The 19,192-nt window shown below is 43.2% G+C and overlaps 1 protein-coding gene across 1 annotated transcript in view; it reads right to left on the bottom strand.

The window, feature by feature from the left end:
- The window catches only part of hivep3a (HIVEP zinc finger 3a), a 43,575-nt gene extending 25,258 nt beyond the window's left edge, over nucleotides 1-18,317 (bottom strand). The window contains exon 1 of the mRNA XM_015976463.3: nucleotides 18,227-18,317. The gene's annotated coding sequence lies outside the window, so the exon portion shown is untranslated. The remainder of the gene's footprint in view (nucleotides 1-18,226) is intronic.
- Nucleotides 18,318-19,192: the final 875 nt, after the last annotated feature.

Here is a 19,192-nt window from a genome sequence, read left to right as displayed (position 1 = left end):
ATCAGTTCAGAGTACCCACCCTTTTGGGAGTCCGTGGGACGAGTGCTAGATAGTGCTCCATCAGGGGACTCCATTGTCCTGCTGGGGGACTTCAATGCTCATGTGGGCAATGACAGCTTGACCTGGAGGTGTGTGATTGGGAGGAACAGCCCACCTGATCTGAAATTTTTGTTATTGGACTTCTGTGCAAGCCGCAGTTTGGCCATAACGAACACCATGTTCGAACATAAGGATGTCCATTGGTACACTTGGCACCAGGGCAGCCTAGGTCGCAGGTCGATGATAGACTTTGTAGTCGTATCATCGGACCTGCGGCGGTATGTTTTGGACACCCGAGTGAAGAGAGGAGCGGAGCTGTCAACTGATCACCACCTGGTGGTGAGTTGGATCAGATGGCAGGGGAAGATGCCGCGTAGACCAGGCAGACCCAAACGCATAGTGAGGGTCTGCTGGGAACGCCTGGCAGAAGAACCTGTCAAGACGGTCTTCAACTCCCACCTCCGGCAGAGCTTTGACCACATCCCGAGAGCAGTGGGGGACATTGACTCCAAGTGGACCTTGTTCCACTCTGCGATTGTTGATGCAGCTGTTGCTAGCTGTGGTCGCAAGGTGGCCAGTGCCAGTCGTGGTGGAAACCCCCATACCTGCTGGTGAACACCAGAGGTTTGGGGAGCCGTCAGGCTGAAGAAGAAGGCCTACAGGGCGTGGCTGGTCTGTGGGTATCCGGAGGCAGCAGACAGGCACCGGATAGCCAAGCGGGGTGCAGCAGTGGCAGTTGCCGAGGCAAAATCTCAGGCGTGGGAGGAGTTTGGTGAGGCCATGGAGAAAGACTATCGATCGGCTCGAAAGAGGTTCTGGCAAACTGTCCGGTGCCTCAGGAGAGGAAGGCAGCAACTCGCTCACACTGTTTACAGTGGGGATGGGGAGCTGCTGACGTCAACTGGGGCTATAGTCAGATGGTGGAAGGAATACTTTGAGGAGCTCCTCAATCCCACCTATGCGCATTCCGAGGAGGAACCAGAGCCGGCAGACCTGGGGATGGACTGTCCAATCTCGGGGGCAGAAGTTGCTGAGGTAGTCAAACAACTACACAGCGGCAGAGCCCCGGGGGCGGATGAGATTCATCCTGGGTATCTCAAGGCTATGGATGTTGTAGGGCTGTCGTGGTTGACACGTCTCTGCAACATTGCGTGGTCATCGGGGGCAGTTCCTGTGGAGTGGCAGACCGGGGTGGTGGTCCCCATCTTTAAGAAGGGTGACCTGAGGGTGTGTTCCAACCATAGGGGGATCACACCCCTCAGCCTCCCTGGAAAGGTCTACTCCAAGGTCCTGGAGAGGAGAATCTGATCGATAGTTGAATCTCAGATTGAGGAGGAGCAATGTGGTTTTCATCCTGGCCGTGGAACTGTTGACCAGCTCTATACCCTTGCAAGAGTGATGGAGGGGGCATGGGAGTTTGCCCAACCAATCCACATGTGTTTTGTGGATTTGGAGAAGGCTTATGACCGTGTCCCCAGGGGCACTCTGTGGGGGACGCTCCAGGAGTATGGGGTGGGTGGCTTTCTGTTAAGGGCCATTCAGTCCCTTTACCAGAGGAGCGTGAGTTTGGTCCGCATAGCCGGTAGTAAGTCGGACCTGTTCCCAGTGAGGGTTGGACTCCGCCAGGGCTGCCCTTTGTCACCGGTTCTGTTCATCACTTTTATGGACAGAATTTCTAGATGCAGCCGTGGTGTGGAGTGTGTCGAGTTTGGTGGCAGGAGAATCTCGTCTCTGCTTTTTGCGGATGATGTGGTCCTCCTAGCTTCATCCAGCTCTGACCTTCAGCTCTTGCTGGGTAGGTTCGCGGCCGAATGTGAAGCGGCTGGGATGAGGATCAGCACCTCCAAATCTGAGACCATGGTTCTCGACCGGAAAAGGGTGGCTTGCCACCTCCGGGTCGGGGGAGAGGTCCTACCTCAAGTGGAGGAGTTTAAGTATCTCGGGGTCTTGTTCACGAGTGAGGGTAGGAGGGATCGGGAGATCGACAGGCGGATTGGTTCGGCGTCTGCAGTGATGCGGACGCTGAGCCGATCTGTCGTGGGGAAGAGGGAGCTGAGCCAGAAAGCCAGGCTCTCGATTTACCGGTCGATCTACGTCCCAATCCTCACCTATGGTCATGAGCTTTGGGTAATGACCGAAAGAACGAGATCGCGGATACAAGCGGCCGAAATGAGTTTCCTCCGTAGGGTGGCCGGGCTCAGCCTTAGAGATAGGGTGAGGAGCTCGGACATTCGGGAGGGACTCGGAGTAGAACCGCTGCTCCTCCGGATCGAAAGGAGCCAGTTGAGGTGGTTTGGGCATCTGGCCAGGATGCCTCCTGGACGCTTCCCCGGGGAGGTGTTTCGGGCATGTCCTGCCGGCAGAAGGCCCCCGGGTCGACCCAGGACACGTTGGAGAGGTTACATCTCCAATCTGGTCCGGGAACGCCTTGGGGTCCTGCCGGAGGAGCTGGTGGACAAGGCCGGGGAGAGGACGGCCTGGAGCTCCCTAGTTGGGATGCTGCCCCCGCGACCCGGACCCGGATAAGCGGAGGAAGACGAAGACGAAGACGAAACTCACTGATCATACCGTACCTGAACTACTGCATTGAAATCTGGGGAACAACATATAAAACTTACACAAATTCCATTTACATCTTACAGAAAAAAGCAATAAGAATAATCACAAGGAGCAACTACAGAGATCCGTCCAATCCATTATTTGTTAAATTAAAAACACTAAAATTCTATGATCTGGTAGACTACAATATTTTAAAATTGATGTATAATGCAAACAAAAGGAACGTACCTGCAGGATTAATTAAATGATTTTCAAAAAGACATAGCAAATATGATTTAAAGGGACATGAATTATTTAACATACCTAGACATCGGATACTCGTAAAGGAACATTGTGTCTCCATATATGGAGTCAAATTGTGGAATAAATTGAATACTGAACTCAAGAATGCAAAAACAATATTGACTTTCAAAAAAGAGATAAAAAATAAAACGATTAACTTATATAGATCCGTTACATAAATGTGTGAGGGGAGGGGGGTGGGGGGGGATTAAAGGAACAAAATATTAATCCAGTATGTGCTTGTATGTGTATATATGTACGTATATAGATCTGTAACTTAATGCTTCTTTCTGTGTAAATTGTTTTCTTTTTCTATTTTTTTCTCAAATTCATGGGTTGAGATTTTGTCGGCCAACAGGTCCAGGAACTATATTGTTCAATTTCCTTAAGAATCATATGATTATTTCATTTGTATTAATGCTATTTTAGTTAAAAGGGGCAGACAACATAAGTTTTTCTTCTTTCTGTCCCCTTTTTCATTTTGGCTTGCAGCAATTTAGTTCTGATTGTATTTTTATTTTAATGTCAATAAATGAAAATAAAACATTTAAAAAATAAAAATAAAAAAAAACGCTTGGTCAGCCACCCTCCACGTCAGACCCCTGACACCAAAAGTGCCCTTTTTCGTTACTTATGTGCGAAAAGGGGTTTTTCCCTTTTGTAACTGCAGATACCAATGCAGCGTAAAATTTACGTCATGAGATATCCGCAGATGCGGCACCGAACCAGCTCATTTAACCGCACCTAAACCTTAAATGCGGCACATAACCAGCTCATTTAACTGCACCTAAACCTTAAAGTTTCACTATTTATAACCTTCCCCTCTCCCTCATCAAGCGTCTGTTTCCTATGTATTCTGACTGTGAATTTTCATATTTGCCGCCCAAGGGAAACGTTAGAACATACAATCTGGCGAGGGGGAAGTTACAAATACCCTCTACTTTTAACCAACACCGTGGTAGTTGAAACGTCCTCCTCGCGTTGGCTCGGTCCAAACTCGACCAATGACGAGGCGGCTCCCGCCGTTCACTTTATAGAGCCGGCTTTTAGAGCGATCAACATCGACACATCACTAACATGTTCGCTAGCAAGATGGTTAAGGTTAGGATAGGGGTGAGGGGAAGGTTAAATAAGAGGATAAGGATAAGGTGAGGTACAATGAGCTTGTTTGGTGCCCTGGCTGCGGACATCCCATCGCGTCAGTGTAACCCTGCATTGGGATGCAACGGTAGCGGACATCCCATCACGTCAGTTTTACGCTGCATTGGGATCTGCAGTCAAATAAGGGAAAACACCCTTTTCGCACATAAGTAACGAAAAAGGGCACTTTTGGCATCAGGGGTCTGAGGCGGAGGGTGGCTGACCAAGCGTTTGTTTTTGACACGCTGGGAGTGAGAATGTGTTGTTTATTTAAACTTGGTAACATGAACTTAATGTTGGTAAAGCTACTGTTAGCATTTTCGCTAACAGCTTCTTGCGTTTGGATAAGCTATTACGTTTTGGTTTAGAGTTCATCTTTTTTGTGGTGTAGATCTCCCTTTTATTACATTTAGAGTGTTGTGGGTTTTCGGTTTAGTTTAAAATATCACCTCGAGTTTGGTTTAACTGCCCAGTTTAGAGTTTGGACCTTTGGAGATTATTATTTTGGTCCAGATCCCTGTAATCTTTGCCCAGTGGGACATCCCTAGTTATTTGTACTTTTGTTTTAATTCCCCACAGGCAGAATTAGTTTTATTATTCCCAACCTGTGGATGGAAAGACTTATATTTTTTGTAGTTGTAAATAAACCTGATCATCATTTTAATTTTTAAATCCCGCGTTATTGTCCCTTCCTTTTTGCACACGAGCCTAACTCCCCAGGAAGAGTCGTAACACCACTCGCCTCACGCACATAAGTGACCAAAACAAAGCAGCGTGGAGACCGCTGACGTCGTTAGGTCCGTTTTAGGGGGGCTTCAGCCCCCCTAAAATAATCACAAGCCCCCCTATCATTTTGGTTTATTTTATTTTTTCAGTTAACTTTTTTTTATTTGCTCACATCTACATGCTCAACACAATCACGACACGTGTAGTTGGTACATTAGTTTTTTTTTAGTCTGAAACAGAAATAATAATTAATGAATATAGAACTACACCGTCGCACACAGGAAGTATCAAGAAAGGACTTCCTCCCCTTAAGCCCGCAGCTTTGTTGACAAGTCAGGGGCAGGGGTTATACAGCAAAACCTTTATATCGATGAGCAAACCCTGCTCAGCGCGCTTGTAAGTCACTCAACATCACATTAGGGTAAGACAGCAACAGCAGCACACCGTTAATGTTTCAAGGTTATAGTTCAGACGAGAGAGGAAAATGTTACCGCACCGACATGCTAATGCTAACTCCGCTAGCATGTTTACATGCTGCAAACCATAATGAAAAGCCGCGCCATAGTTAAATGGTCGGAAAACTCCCCTGAAGTGACGTGATTAACGGGCCAGCCAGTTCATTGAGTGACTTAGTGCCACCAACTTGAGCGTACAGTAATGAGTCTGCACAAACAGAACCTGCTCTGCACTTGTGTGCAGCAGCTGCAGCTCTCTCTGTGGGCTCAACTCTGTCTCTGAGATGCAAATCTCTCCCTGCTCTCCTCAACAAGTAGCCTCTCCAACTGTCAGTCACAGACAGCTCTGTTTTATTCAATCAAAGCATGTCCAGGAAACACTGCTTTACAGAAAAACACCCATTTAACAGCTTATTGAACTGCTTTCTGCTGCTGGTTAGCTACCAGTCACCATCCACTGCCTGCAAGATACTTTGTTGTAATTCATGTGTCATGATTAGGGTGACCATATTTGACTTCCAGAAAAGACACATTGCCCATTCCTAAAACTGTTAAATTGCACTATTTTCAGTTAAAGAGGACTTTTAATTTCAACATATAAAGTGTTTCTTCTCTGTTTGGTTAGGCATAAATGAGCCCTTAAAGGAAGTGAACAGTGGAAATGTCCCAGGAAAAGAGGAGGGTTAATCAACCTAAATAAATATATCTTAGGTGTGTTCTTGCTGTGTCTTTCTAATTCCATGCTTTCGTTCTTTTTAAACACAGAAACAGTTTTGTTTACCTGTTTTGTAGCTACAGTTTCGCCGACGGCTGCCGGCTTCTTCAGGCTGACGCTGAAGAAACAAAACTGTTTCTGTGTTTAAAAAGAACGAAAGCATGGTAAATAAATATAATTATATAAAGTCCTCTTTATCTGAAAAAAGTGCAATTTTCCTGCCAGTATTTCCTGGACATGCTTTGATTGCATAATGGAGAGCTGTCTGATTGGCTGATGGAGAGGCTACATTGCTATGTAAATTGCAAATTGAGCAACAGCAGGGAGATTTGTGCAGGCAGAGACGGAGTTGAGCATGCAGAGAGAGGGCTGCATATGACTGCAGAGCAGGTTGTGCTCTTGCAGATTGATCACTGCACACTCCAGTTGGTGGCACAAAAATCACTCCACACTAAAAACCTGAATCAGAATATGGCCGAATGTGTATATTATTGACCATTTTTCTATATTATATATTTTTTCTATAATATATATATTATATTATAGGTACATATATGTATCTATAATATAGTAAACCGCCAGTTTTATAATGTCACATGTATTCAAAAGCTACATCAAAACATGTATTAAAACCTATATGTTTATATGAATTCTTTCCATGTGGGTTGTCAATTGCTTAATATTTCCTATGTTTACCTATGGTAAAGAAAGGAGATATTGTACTCATCTAACTTTAACATAAATTTTGGCAGCTCGATGTGATGTTATGGAAAATGCCATCATCATGAGCAACCAAACATAGGCTATATTAGGCTAACAGTTGTCCATATTCTGTAACATCTATCCACCAATGGCTGTTTCAGTTATTGTGAGTGAAAACTAAATGGAATAGTAGCATTTGTCTTGGCATTAGAAACTGAAAATGTTTTTCAATGTGTTGGCTAGATGGATATACGAAGATTTTTTTAAGAGAGTGAGGAGGAACAGGAGAGAGACCAGGTGGTTGATGCTGAGGAGATCTGCATGGTCAAGGTCAGTGATCTACAGCGAAAACAGGGGCGAGTGCACCGTTATGAGCATTTACCTGAGCACAAAGTTCCCAAGCAAAATTGAACAGTTTTCTATTTAGGAGTGAACAGGTAAGAGACATTGAGAAAAAAATAACTAGAATTATCATCTGGCCTGCAACCTTATGTCAAGTTGTATCTGTATAGTTGACTTTCTGTATTATAAGTTCTACTACTTGCTGTATATTTTCATATATACTGTTATTTTGTCTTGTAATAGTTAATTATATACTCCTTTATTCCATATCATAGCAGTGTTATTCATATATATTAAAACTGTCAACTGCACACTCATTTGGCAGAAAAAAAGTTTGACAATTATTCATTTGTTCTTTATTGTCACATTTCAGTAACAGTTATAATTAAACAAGTTGTAATTAAACAAATTAAATAAATGACTACAACATTTCCCCCTGTTAAGTGCAGTAGACTGAAATGAATAGCTTTGGAAATATAACATATCTAATTTTTAATGGACTTACATAAAATCTTTCTTCAACATAGACCCCACTAATTAACTGATTAAGTGTTATTTTTTTATAAAAAGAAGAGAGAAAATGCACAAAAGTAGGAAAGGAAAAGAAAGTGATAAAATAATAGGTTTTGTTAGATTTTCTTCAGATAATGAATTAATTGACAAAGTTTTTGCAGGGTGTGACAAAAAACGTTCGAGGTTAAGCTCCTGGGGCTAAGCCCCCCCTATATCTCAATCCTAGTGACGTCCATGGTGGAGACCGTCTCCAACCACCTCTCAGGCAGCAGCCTGCACTCCCACGTTCTACACGTCACCAGAACATAACCAACCAACACAATAAAAGCAGTGTTATACAAAATGGAAGGCCTGTAGTGTTTATTCTCTTACAGTAACAATTTATCAATTTTTTTGAGGAATTTATTAGAGATTTTTTGGTTTTTATTAACTGTGCAATAGAAAAATAATCATTAGATTAATTGTCTAAATAGTCATTACAATAGTCGACTATTCGATAAAATAATCGTCAGAATAATCGTTTTAAAAACAATCGTTTACCCCCAGCCCTACCAAACTGCTATGCTGGCAATTAGCCACTACGCTAGCGACATGTTGCTCCGTCTCTAAGTGGCTATTACATGAATTCTCTCAAGTTTGCTCAATCTGAGAGCCTCTAGGTAAATGTGCTGCTCTAAACTTTGCATTTGGCGCCCTGGTTTTTAATAATTTGGGGACGTTTAACGCCAACGAAGTTCTGTTTTTCCGACAGTGATGTGTCGGTCACGAATGAACCGGCCCTAAGAGCCAGCTCTTTGAAGTGAACGATGGGAGCCGGCTCGTCATTGGGAGCCGTCCCCTCCCATCCCCCTCCCCTCTTGCTTTGGTGAAAGCTACAGGCGATTGGTCTACATGTGTAACTGCGTGTCCAGACCGTCCACACACAGAGCAGTAGGGGCGGGGAAGAGGGAGGATCAGACTGAGACACACAGCAGAGCACATGCGGGTGGAGGGAGACGAGAGGGAATGACCTCCTCAAAAGGAAAAAGGTGGGCGAGAGAGAGGAGAGTGCGACGAAGACGGTGAGAAAATGAGCGCCAGCAGTCGGAAAGTGGAGATTTCTTAAAGTGTTCAGTTATAAAATCCATAGAAATGATAAATATTTGATATATTGCATTTATTTATATTAGTAAATCATTTTACATATAGTTTTGCATTATTTTGGTCATAAATGTACTCTACACAACAGAAAATCTGAGGAGCCACTTGGGAGCCGAAAGAGCCGGCTCTTTTTGGTGAGCTGAGCCAAAAGAGCCGGCTCTTTAAAAAGAGCCGGAATTCCCATCACTACCATCCTGCTTGTGCGGAGACGAGCCAAACCACTCCCTCCCCTGAGTAATGAGGAAACAGCTACGGAAAGCCGGAGTGGCCAAATGACCTTAAACATATTGTAAGGGTTTGAATAGTAAACTATAGGGTTACCGTTTTATTTTGAAGGCGAGCTCAACGGATGAGAGATATTGTTCCGGTTTTTCCGCTCTGGTTTGCTATGCTAGTTAATACTCAAGCGATTCAGTAGAAAAATCTAAGCGTTTGTAAAGCGTGGGTTACGGCGACAGTAGCCAGAAAATAATACTCATAAAAGAGCAACCAGAGACTGAATCATTACAGTATAATCGCTGATATGAGCCAATACTGTTAGACTCCAGCCATGTTTGGCCCAATAACTAATAACTCCACTGTGCATGACCCATGTGACCTTCAGTAGGTGCAATTACATCATCATACATTTAGTTTAACATGATAGATTATTTTTTCTCTGGACAAGAAATAAACAACATGGCCCACCTCTGGATGACATTTACATAATTTTACATTAATTATAAATATATAATTAAAAAGTGCCTATGGGACATTTGATACACCTCTAGTTCTCAACTGTGTGTGTGTGTGTGTGCGTGCGTGCGTGCGTGCGTGCGTGTGTTAGCAGACAGCTGTGCCAAAGAATAGGCACTAAGTTTAAAGTTTGACAAGAATCAATATATTCTTATGCATTTAATCTACTGATTTGTGTACATACTTTCTCAAGACAGCTTGAAGTGAGTTAACTTGTAAACAATTAACAGGAGGAAAAATATCGACATGTATATCATATATCAGAATTCTGCTAAAAGATATGGAGATATAAGTTTTGGTCCATATCGCCCAGCCCTAATCCTAATATTTACAGAACTTAAGTGACATTTTCTCATTTGCAAGAAGGAGAAATGAACTATTTACAGCATCAGCAAACTAAATTAGGAACTAGGAGAGAAGCTTAGAGAATGGAGGACACTGTGCAAGTCAAGAGAAAATATTCTCAGTATAGAAAAATGACCAAAGTTTTACTATATTTGTCTGCACATCCAAGTTAAGCTGCGTATGTCAGTGTTGGTGGTTTCTGGGTGTGAGTGTGGGTTTCTGTTCAGCCACTGACTAAAACTGTGATGCTATTTGCATACATGTAATGACATGATGATATGGATGAAATAAATAGTTCAGTGAAACTGTGAACATAGTATTTATAGATGCCTAGAGAGCATTTCTGAATAAAATGTTGTTTATTTGAGACTTTGCCTAAACTTGTAACTCTACGGCAATCATGTTTTCTTTTGAGGATGTATTCTTCTGGAACCGTCTGCCAATCTGATTTCTGGACTGTCTTATCCATTAACTCCCAGTACTGGCACAACCAAACACGTCAGCTCAAGCCTATGATTTAAACATAATGAATTAAGTATTAAACAAAGCTGCAGTAACAAAAGCAGCACATCACTGGCCAGACATTCAAATCGACTTTACATTTTTGTATAATTATGTTTAGAGTGAAATAAAAAAATATTGCATAATAAATTCATTCTCACTTTTTAATTTTAAAAAATGTGTTTAGAGCTTTTATCTCCCAGAACCAAACTTGGATGGATGTTTCTGTGGATCTGAGACAGTTTTCCTGGTTCAAAAAATAATGGTAAAAAAAGTTAAATGGATTGTTTTTTATCTAACACCTTATAGAGTTGTACAACACCCCCACCCCACCCTTTTACACACACATGCACTTCCTGGTGGTGATGAACTATAATTTATTCACAGCTGCCCTGGGCTACACTGACAGAGGTGTAAGTGTCTTGCCCAAGGACACAACAACTGCAGCAGACAGGGCTCCAACTGGCAACCCTCTGATTACGGGACGAACGCTTAACTACTCTGTCACCGTAATCACCAAGATGACTTTCTAAACCTTGTGAGACAGTAAAGCTGGCTGAGTTTGATCTCAGCATGGCCATTTTCAGCTACAGTAGGGTCCATCACATAAAGAGAGCCATGCAGAAGAAGTTGGATCTAATAGAGACCACTCAATAACTGATAGACCCGTGCAGAGCCCGACTATGTGCAGCATCAGTAGAGGTAGTCTGCATGAAAGATCAATACTAACACAGTTAAGTCTGATGCTTCTGCATGTGCTGGATCATGCTAGATGTAGACTCAGAGAGAATCCTGGACTTGTGCTAGTCTACAAAATATAAATCATTTGAAATTGTTTGGCCTCCTGTGCTTTTACCTCATTAGCAGGAAGTTCATCTCAGGGAGCAGGTTGCCAAGTTTACTGAAAACTCCCAGTCTGGATCAAACTCCCAAATACAAGTAGCTTTTCTTCCCCTAGAGGTGGACTGTAAATGTAAACCAATCTGCTTAGCTCTCAAGGTGATGTAATGCAGAGAGAGAAGCCATATGTTCTCTTATTTCACCAACAGAGATTGAACAGACAGGGACGGGGCGACCCGCCAGGACGCCTGCTGCTTCAGGAATCTACACATCGTCCACACAGAGACGGACGTTACTGATGCATGGCTAATATTTAAACCCACACAAGGAACAGAAAGCAGTAATTGGGCTGCAGTGGTATAGTAGTATACCTGCAGGGTATAGCTGAGTCAGCACTATTTCTGTATTAAGCAGGTTTTCTACCAGTACTGCAGACTGTATCGCACAGGGACCAAAGACCAGCTGAGGGACAAATGCACACAACTGCTGTTACATAACACTAAAGCTAGCAGACTACCCCAGTCCTTTCTGCGATCTTTAAAACGCAGCATTAAAGGGACATTATGGAAGTGTGACAGCCAAAACATGTATAGAAATAATAAATGTCTTCTTCATACATTCTCCTGCAATGCCCTGGTCCTGTAGAATGAGCCCTGGCATTTTTACTGTGATTGCCTGTTTTTCTGTAAAATCACAGAAAAAGAGAGATGCTCGGGTCGAGCAGGCTGCTTCATGCGCGTTCACGCTCAGGCATAGCCCTCCTAACCGTTCTTTGAACGTTGTTTCAGCTGTCATCAAGCATATAAATGTTACAGATACAGTCATTGGCGCTATAGCACGCCTGGTAAGACATCTGACTTATGTGCAGAAGACCCGGGCTCGATTCTGGATGTGAACATTGTTCATTTAGAGTTTCTTTTTTACATTAATGGTATTTTTTTTACAGTAAGATGCCCAGATTTTTATTTGAGACTCGCCGAACGGCATTGAATTCACAGATAAAAAAGATGTGGGTTCAACTTTCATTTTGGAACAATTTTTCAAGCAAGGGAAGGGAATGATCTGAGCATGCAGGAGGACTGACCCATCTTAAACCTTTGTCGGCTGTGCTGAAGAGAAAGGTACAGAACCACATTATTTACTTAAAGACACACACACACACACACACACACACACACATTTTAAATCAAAGTTTTGTCTGAGTAATGTAATTTATTACCACTGAGTTACAAAAGAAGACGAAAGATTACTCCGATTACTCAGATTACTCAGATTAGGAGTTTCCAGTAAGCACATTCAGCATTTCAGACTCCGGCTGTTTTCCTTTCCTAAACTTAGCTCAGAAAGCTAGGGAAATGTTTTTGTGTTTGGTTGATTGTTATAAAGAAAGGGATGCATTACTATGGTTCATCATGGCTTCAGCTTCTTTTATTTCCCACTCACCAGAACATTTTGCTTACATGAAACCCCCACGCCATGTGTCATCACCTCCACCAGAGGATGCTCCCGAGATTCCCCGGTGACTCTTCCTTCCACCTTTCTCCTCGTGTCATTCCCCTAGCTAAACATGCTCTTTGTTGGTTTCTGCCCTTGACATCAGGAACGTAAGAAAATGTCGATACGCTGACATCAGGGATGCTCTGATGTAATCAGGCCCGATCATGTGATTTTCAAATGATCAATTTTTTTTGGGGGGGGGGGAAATCAGATTCAACTTCCAAAAACAACAAAGACAACCTTTTAAATTCACCCTGTGATAAAGGTTTTCAAGTGTAAAGTTTTAAATTAAACAAGTTCTCTGATAACACCACAATGTCACAGAATGTACAGCAGGTGGGGCGTTCGTGTTAGCTAGCAGGCTAATGCAAAGCTAGCGTGTTGCCTTGGATGAGTGAAAATGTCTGCAGTTATGTGATATTGGGCGTTTAGCATGATGGTAAAGACAGAGCTACGTTCAACACCACAAGTCTGACACTCCTTAAGAGCAAACTTGTTTTTCTTCCAGTTTTTCCCTCAGGTGTCACCTGCATGTGTCTAAGAAGCATCTGGCCTCAGTTTTCCAAACAAATTCAGTCACAAAAATTACAAATATTGTCTGGCTTTTAGTACTTCATCGTCTCCCCTGTACTTTGGTATGTACCTCTAAATCCTTGATAGTACACATTCCCTACTTAAACTACTGCACTACTTCCACCAGCTGATGGTGGACTACCATTCTGAAGAGTCCCGCTTGCTCTCCTAAAACCAGACTAATGATGTTTCTACAGGTTCTGTCTTTAGAAAAGGCTGGAAGAGTGCAGGTGACAACATGAGGGGAGGCCCTCATGTTGTCACCTGCACTCAAGGACACTGGAGTGACCGACAGCTGAGGGATGAGGTGCCCACCGGCGACTCCATAAGAACAAGATGCCTGAATGTCAGTGTTGTCCTCTCCGGGCTCTGCTGCACTCAGCTCAACACAGCGACCCTTGACAGAACTATCGGAAAAACGGAGTGTGTGCCATTTCATGATGCAGCAGCACACCGTGGGACACGCTCGGAGACTCTGAATGCAGCAGAAATGTTTACCATACCACCACTGGTAGTGTTACGAGCTGGGTGAGGCCCACGCTCAGACTAGCTGGCCTTTCAGTGGTGCCGCTCATGTCATGTGTCAAGAAACCACACGCCATTCGGCGAAAGCTACTAGAGCTTCCAGCTTATCAGCGTCACAGTGAAGTCATTATGCTGCTCGTAAACGCCGAGCTTCGGCAGGGAAAGGTGAAGCTAAGCTGCCTGAAGTGACACTGTAATGTGATGATGTGCTTGATAAATATATTAAAGAGTTTGGAAGATTTTACTGGAGTAAACTTGGCTTTACAGAAATTCGGAGATGCATAAATAGTACCAAAAAGGCCTTTTTAAATAAAAGCCAGCATAATTTCTGAGTCCAGCTTATTGATAACGATCATTAATTTGTCAACAGCAAACATGCAGAGGCCAGGTTATTCAGGATTAAAATATAAAATTACATAAATAAATAAATAAAACCCAGGAAATGTAAAGAAAGTAGAATTTTGAGAGAAATAAAATGAATGGCTGCTTGTTGTGGCCTGTGGTGTAGGTGGCACCACCCTCCGTAGGTCTCTGGTTTGAGTCTTTTCGTGTGTTTTTTCTACGTCCTTCCCGTATGCGCGAGGGCGTTCAACAGCTCCAAAAACATGCATCCTAGGTCAACTGATGGCTCTAAATTGGGCATAGAGTGTATGACTGTTTACATCTGTGTGCTGGCAACCTGTTGTGGGAGTTCACCTTTCACCTGTGACTCCTGAGCTGGAATATGAGGCTATAACTAGTTATGTGATGCGTAAACATGCCGGGCTTGTGGGTGAGCAGGTGGGACGTCCAGCCACTCGGCCCGAGTGCTCAGAATACGGGTCCAAAACACAACATGACAGCACCTGTAAACAAGCTCTATTGGCTCCACTTCACAACACTTCATCGATAGACCTGTTTCCACTATCAACACTTCCAGATGATTTTGCTGGACCTTCACGACATGTGTCTATTTTATCAGGTCATTTCAGGGGTAAGTACTCAGAGATGACCCGTTAGTGTCATAGGGCGGGACTTGTAGTTGACTCATGCTGATTGGTTGTAACTCAGTGGGAAATATGTCACAGAAATAAACAACTAGTACTTGTAAACCTGGAAGGGCTGCTGGTGAAGCAGAGTGGAAGAAAAGAAAAGAAGCAGCTTTAAAATCGCAGTTTCAAAACTTCCAGTAATGAAACGTGGCAGAAATCCTTCCGTGACGCCATAATTTAAGCCTGTGAAACAGCTTCTTTCCTTGGCTTTAGAGCAGAAATCTGGAGTTTTATATGTGACAGCACCACCTAGAGGTGGAAAAGATATATCACATCCAAAGACCTTCTCTGTACTTCCGCGGTTACAGTTTGAAGCAACGCCTCTCGTTCATGAATGTGCACCTCCAGCTGGCCAACAGTGGCCTGGCAAGCCAGACTAAATAAATAAAGTATTATTTAGTCTGGCAACGCTCCATTGACCGCTCTCGATCGTGGGACGGGTTCTACCATTGTCTTTCAAACGGTCGCTGCACCCTAGTGGACAATGAACAAATTGACATACTCACCACAACAGATATTGGTAAACGAGGCAGTCTGCTGTTGAAGAAGGTGAAAATACATCCTTTATTTTTTAAATACCTTTAATACATCCATTTGCTCCTGATTCTTAGCCTGGCAAGCCACACTAAATAAATGTATTATTTTGCAAAGCAAGAATTTGGTCTGGTTCACTAGGCTACCTGATTCTGATAAATCCCAAGTTCAAATAGCCAAAAATAGATGTTTCAAACGAGCTGTCGCTATCTTGTTCCACTCTGTTGCATCATCCCGCTCACCAGATGAATAGAGGGCCCCGACTGGCCCACAAAGAGGATAAAGCGCTGTGATTGGTCCACAAAGCAGATAGAGCATTATGATTGGCTCACCACTGTGGAACAATCACAGCGCTCTATAGGACTGAAACCCCTTTAGAGAGCTGTGATTGGCCAGCCAGAATGCTGCTAGGAGCGTTCCTAGAACAAACTTAGCAAGGCAGGGATTTGGTCTAGTTCACTAGGCTAGGCCAACAGAGCAAAAACACACATAGTTTCACAATAATTATTCTGGGTTATGTTGTTTATTCAGACATATTTAAGACTTACTTATCCATAAGAAAATGTTGCCAATTTTGCATCAGTGTAGGTACTTCCACATATATGTGTGCATGACTGACACCTGTATGTAAGTGGATGTCTAACGCTATTGGTTATGCTCTGTGGGAGTTTAGACTCTCACTTGTGCAAACTGCTCTGAACACACACACACACACACACACACACACACACACACACACACACACACACACACACACACACACACACACACGCACACACACACACACACACAAGTGTCAAGCAGGGCTTAGAAGTTAATAAAGGAACCAAAGATGGCTCCAACTAATCAAATGTGGGGTCAAACTCAACTCAGAGAAAAGCCTAGAAACGTCTTACTTTAAAATGTACAGAAGTAATGAAAAGCATCCCATAACAACACCTGAAAGCAGCGAGACTCTCAGCCGTTCTGTGTATCCTTCCTGAGGTGGAGAACAGATCCAGGAATAGTGAAAATGATAAGCTGCTTTTCTACTGACCCTTTTCAAATAAAGATCTCCCTGTAGGCAGAGCAGTCTGACAAGGGGCTGTCAAAAATCTGACCCTACTACACACAGCAGAACAAGCAGGCACACTCAGAGGCAACAGAGGGATGAATAAAACATCTATATGAGGGTTAGATGGAAAAATCATCATGGCTGGTTTGTGTGTTTGTGTGAGCACTGAACCTGTACAGAATGATTTTAGCTTTAGGTTTGTTTAAAAGCAGTCCCATGTTTGTTATAATAATAATAATAATAATTATTATTATTATTATTAGTAGTAGTAGTAGTAGTAGTAGTAGAAGTAGTAGTAGTAGTAGTAGAAGTAGTAGTAGTAGTAGTAGTAGTAGTAGTAGTAGTAGTAGTAGTAGTAGTAGTAGTAGTAGTAGTAGCAGCAGCAAAAGTAGTAGAAGTGCGGCCCTTTGGTGCATTTTTGTTTAGTTTCACAAAAAAGCCAAGAAATAAATGAAGAAACATTCATTAATCTCTAAATTAGCCGTTTCAGTGACAGAAGCCTCTCTGATGCAGACGCTGCTGTCCTCGGTTGCCATGGATCCAGCAGACCTGTTCAGTATACCATCTTTTTATTTAGCTCTGTACTCTTTGTTTTTATTCCCCCTGCCCTGGCTTGGAATAAATAAATAAATAAATAAATAAATAAATAAATAAATAAATAAATAAATAAATAGAAGCCGGGGGATGTCACCGAAAATCCGAACACGCAACACCAGAACGCTGGAGCTTATCTGCTTGGCCACTGCTGATAACCCAATCAGCTCAGCCGTGATTGTGTAACGGTGTCGGTGGCCTGATCCTGCGGCTCTGAGCGGGACGGGTCCTCGGGCATGATGTCATTCTGGATTCTTTACAAGCATGGAATGCAGAAGCGCGCGAGCAGCGTCTAGTTATCTGTTGCGTTTGGCGTAAAGCTTCTTCTCCAAAACATCCACATGTTCACCCAGATGTGCATGAGCGCCAGCCCAGATGTGCATGAGCGCCAGCCCAGATGTGCATGAGCGCCAGCAGTACAATACGCCACGGTGACGAACAGATGTATCAATGTGGCGAATGAAGCGATTTCAATCGTGTTTCTACCCGTGCACGCGCACTAGCGGCCTTATTATTAAACATTAACAGGCAATATTTTTGAATGGACTCTCGTTAGCTGCTCGTGAGGCGCATTGGACCGCTGTGGCAGCACTGCACCGACCACACACACACCTGTGTGTGTCCACGCGACCTCGTTTAATTAGATCTCATTCTAGTAAATAATGGAATTCTTCCCAAAATTAAACCTGACTCAAATCCCCCACAGCCACGCGCGTTTAGAAGCTCCAGCAGTAAAAGCGAATAGAATATTAAAAGGAAAAGCTGCTTTTCCACAGAACATCACCGCCTGAACTACGTAGAACATCCGTCAAGTTAACGGAAATCACGAGTCTCGAAAAAGTTTCTTCAAAATAAAACTTCATTACAACGCCAACTAACTCGACGATTCCGTCACCCTTTATGCTTCTATTTAAGCACGTTGCTTTCTCTAATTTGTATGGTTTGTAAAATATTTTTTCAATATAAGCTCAGAAAAAACTCGCAAGGTTTGTTTTGAACTTGAACTTGCTACACTTCCGGTCTGTTGCGCTTTAAATGCGGCTAGCTTGCCGTGGATGGACCACCTCCGCCTCTTTCTCAGAGACAATGAATGGAGGCAGCTTCAGGGATCGGGCAAGCCCAAGTCCAGCAGCGCAGGTTGTCCGATCATGTGTTTGAAGAACAAAATAATAACAAGGCTCAAAAAGGACACAGCGTTCCTAGTTAGCTTAGTCATGCTGTTCACAGCGGGTTAGCCACATTTAATGTACCACGCACAGCAATAAAGGAAAATAACTACACCCGGTAAACAAACCGTGTGTGATACGACAGATGGTTAAATAACGTCATGTAGGATGACACTTCAAACAAAAGCTCGCTGATGAAATAATTACGATTACAATACCTGCAGGATGCTCAACTTCACTTCTCTGCGGTGTGGCCACGGTTTCTCACGGTGAGTCAAGTTAAAAGATGTTTCATAACACCAAACAGGAATCACTTAAACGAGACTTTCAAAATAAATGCTGAAATGTGTATTTTCTGGATTGATGGGGGGTTAGAAAACGCCTTTTTACCTTATTGTTCGTTTGAAAAACCGTTCAATTTAACAAAATTTTTGAAAAAAAAATACGGCTTGTTTGTTTGGAATACCACACTCCACATAAAACGGAATCAAGTTCATGCATAGCAGTTTCTGCGTAAGAACGGAAACGCTTTATTCTAATTCAGTCAGCTTTGTAGCTGTGTATGAATCCGTGTCCTCATACGCTACTCTCTCACAACACATCCAGCTCCCTTTTATTTTGTTTTAGTTTCTGCAGCTGGAGCTTGTGGGCCTTTAGCTGCTGGAGTTTTTGGTTTTCTGCTCTAAAACGGAAACGCGAGAGCAGAGCAGCTCAGAGCCCTGGTGGTCAGGTCCAGATGCTGGAGCGGGACGGACGGATTCCTTCAAAGTTGATGCTGCAGTTTACCACCAGCCAGGTCTTGAGAAAACCTCGGTCCAGGCCTGAGTTAGTGAGGACAAGATAAGAAAGTGGATTCATTTGTCTTAAAACATTTGAAAAAGAAAAAAAAATAGGAATTTATATATTTGATCATTTATTTACATTATATTCTCACTAACCGAGCTTTATAATCGTATACATCCGGTGTTCTGGGGCCTATTTTGAAGATCAAGGCCCAATCCCAGTACTCCCACTGTGCCCTACGGCCTTCTGTGAAGTGCACTTAGGGGAAGTGCACAGTAGGGTTTGAGTGTGTAGTACACACAGGCCCAATCCCAAAAAGGCCTGTGATCACACCTACCATAGCATCCTGGAATGTGTGCAGACATGTTGGCGGCCTTACGAGTGTAAACAACCCGTAAAAA

This window comes from Nothobranchius furzeri, chromosome 19 (genome assembly GCF_043380555.1).
Source record: "Nothobranchius furzeri strain GRZ-AD chromosome 19, NfurGRZ-RIMD1, whole genome shotgun sequence".
NCBI lineage: Eukaryota > Metazoa > Chordata > Actinopteri > Cyprinodontiformes > Nothobranchiidae > Nothobranchius > Nothobranchius furzeri.
This window is presented reverse-complemented; position numbering and strand designations above follow the sequence as displayed.